Source organism: Procambarus clarkii, unplaced genomic scaffold (genome assembly GCF_040958095.1).
Source record: "Procambarus clarkii isolate CNS0578487 unplaced genomic scaffold, FALCON_Pclarkii_2.0 HiC_scaffold_113, whole genome shotgun sequence".
Taxonomy (NCBI): Eukaryota; Metazoa; Arthropoda; class Malacostraca; order Decapoda; family Cambaridae; genus Procambarus; species Procambarus clarkii.
The window spans coordinates 449,495-453,125 of NW_027189146.1; positions in this window are offsets into that span (position 1 = coordinate 449,495).

The following is a 3,631-nucleotide window of genomic DNA, read 5'->3' on the forward strand; positions in this document are numbered from 1 at the left end:
CAGATGAATCTTCAGATGATTCTTCAGATGAATCTTCAGATGAATCTTCAGATGAATCTTCAGATGAATCTTCATCGTCTCGGTTCACCATTCCAAACCTACTTCTGATGGCATTTTTCTTTCTTTTCTTGAAGGGTGGGTTAAGATCATTATCATCTGATAATGTCTTTTTGATGTTGGTGTTTTTTTTTGGGGGGGAAAGGTCTGGGGTAGATTGAGTTAAGGGAAACTCATTTGGGTCGATTTTGTTCAGAGTGAACAATGACATGCTAATTTTGGGAAGGGAACTATCCATACGGATACCATTCCATATGTTTAATATGTGAAGGGGATCGAGGTCTTTGCCACATATGACAAGCTCACCTTGTACAATGGAGGACATTTACTCATTAAAACGTTTGGAGTTAGTAGAATTAAAAAAGGGAATGGGACTGGACTCAGCATAAAGACGTACACCCAGACAGGCACCGGCTCTATCAACGAGACGAATTGAGTCTTGTCTGATCTCTCTGTTGGTGTGAAGCTCTTTATATAAAAATGGTCCAAGTTGTTATTTTTGGGGCCTCAGAATACCACCGGATGCACACACATACACAGACACACACACACACACACACACACACACACACACACACACACACACACACACACACACACACACACACACACACACTCATATAATATTTTTATTATGGCTTTTAATTTAACCAAGCTGTAGAAAGAGACCAATATATATAAAAACAATTACTTATGCCTAGGGTATAAAAAGAATAAAGTTGCTTCTTGAAGAGAAAGAGGAACAGACTGACAATTAAAAATATCAAAGCTAAACATAAAATTAATATATCCCTTTTAGAATTTGCAATTAAATTTTCTACTTCTTGTAATTCCAAATCTGCAGTTTGAATGGGATAATGTTTATATTTAGCTTCATTAATGATATAATTACTCATATCTATCACTTTAGAATCTCTATCATAGGTTTTAGAATTAATCTTGTGAGTAATTGCTTGACCAAGGCTGTTTACATCAAACTGACTAAGCAGGCTTAAAATCATCTTGTTCTCTTCTAAAGAATTTGTGGTAGTTCCATCCATACCAATTATGTTTATACATTGGGGATAAATGCGTATTATTTCATTTATGGCAGATAAATATATCATATCTGGTGTTATTTGTGGTGTGGTTATAGACTGTGGAGGCCCCAATTTAATATATTGTCCAAAGTTTATATCTTGTTCTAACAATTGATTAATTATTTTATGGCGAAGGTTTTCTAATGCAGCATGAGTTATTTCATTATTGTACCCACCAATATTACCTATTGATAAATATAATTCTAATGGTAACAACACTAATCCCACAGATAAAACAAGGGATAAAGACGAAGATAAAACGGATAAAAGCCGTATTGAAAATTGAATGCTCATTTCAACCATAGATGATCGAATGATCATCGCCAAAAGTTGAATAATCATTTGTTGAGATGAAGCTTCTACCATAATTACAGATAATAATTCTTGAAGAGCATCATGAAGAATGTTTTCGGAGAAATATTTTAACAGTCTTGAAATTATCTTAGGCACTCGAGTTGTAACTTCAATTTCGGTTATAGTAATAGCCTCATCTTTTATTAATGATAATAAATCTGAAAACTCAGATTCTAAACGTGTTATTATAACATCTATGAAATTAGTAGTTGTAGTAGTATACTGTTCAATAAATGATACATTTTCGGAGGATACTACTATATCCGCTTCGTCAACAAATTGTTCTTTTTCGAGTATTGACTGTGGAACAACTGTTTCAATATAACCTCTGTCAACATCCATATAATTTTGTTTGTTCAATTTATCCATAAGAATCATACTCATTCCTGATGTTGGATTAAGTAAGTCCACTAATTCACCATCGGTTAATTGGTTGATAACTTGATTGCCAAATATAAAACCTAATATCTGGCGGTGGACATGACTATGGCATTGATCTGACTGGCTATCGTAGTATTTATGAAAGAATTTACAATAGATTGAGTTAAAGTTTATATTCTGTTGCTGAATATTCCATGTCAATGGTGGAGCATCGATTAAGCCAGCAACAGCTTTTCTCAGTTGATATGTATTTGTATTCTTGGCATAGGCAATGGGGTTCTTTTGATAAGATTGTAAATCGTTTTCATTAGAAGGACTCCATCGACTTGAAGGTCTTAGAGCCAATGTTTTAAGTGCAGACAACTGTACACCACAATAATTTTCGTTAGATTCCTTGACATTAATCGACCAAGTTTCAACGGGAATAGGTTTCGAGAAATAATGATTGTCTGTTTCTGTATTGTTTAGAATAGATTTTAAATCATTACCAAATCTTTCTTGAAGAAATTCAAGGACCTCATTATGAACAGCATAACATGCTTCACTACAGGCATATTCACGTTCGTTTATTAAAATAGCTGATCCAGATCCGGGCTGACAAGCAGTTTTTACATCATAATAACATTTTAGCATGTTACAACCTAGCGTTGTGAATTTAACTTCAAAGTCGTTAGGATTTTCATCTAAGAAAGCTTTGGGGAAATTGGGAGGAATATTTTTCCATGGTATATTCTTAATGATAATATTTTTAAAATACTTACTTCCATTTCTTTGTTGAAGAATCTCCATTGTTTTTCGTTGTGATATACGATGTACTATGTAAGTTGCAATTGCAATATCAGAGACAGTAACAGTTTTCATTACGAAAATGTTAAGAGTATTTATTTATTTTTTTAATATTGATCAATATAATAAAGAAATTTGAGAATTCATTTACCAGAATACTGAGAGGAATCATGGTGGAAGCTGGAGTAAATGGTGATGCTGAAAGTTGGAATAGTGGTGGTGGTTGTGAAGAATATGGGTGTCATCGAAATGATTATTATTATCAACCAACCATTCCACAAATACCATTACAAACAACTCAATATATGATTGTACCTTATTATATGACTTCAGTGCCACATTCAATTTATGTAATTCCACCTTCTTCATGTTACGTTTATGATTTTCCTTCAAAATATTTTTATCAATTAGCACCACCACCACCACCACCACCACCGCCACCACCACTACCACCACCACCACCACCACCACAACCACCGCTACCACAATCATCAGAAATTTATTCCCATTACAGTGTTGAAGTTCAATATAAAATTTCCTTTTTAGAAAAGGAAAAAGAAAATTTAAAATCATGGAAAATTTTACGAAATATTGATGGACATATAACAGAGGTCCCCTGGGGTATATCCTTCATATACATTGCATATGAATATGGTGGGTTACCTCGAGAATTATTTATGAAATATGTTAATGAATGTTGCAATGGTAGTTAAACATTTTCTTTGCAAATAAGCTCAGTGAGTAAATATTGTATATTATTACATCAATGCACCATACACTACACCACCCATTAGTGCACTCATATGTCGCTATTTGATCACCATTATCAATGGGCCTAACATTATTATTAATAATAAAATTAAAAGTATAACCCAGCCAATATTTTTAATTGATTTCAATATAAATTGCCATATATCAGATTGCCCAATGCCTTGAATCACTTCACCAATACCATCTCCTAAAATTTCGGCAAT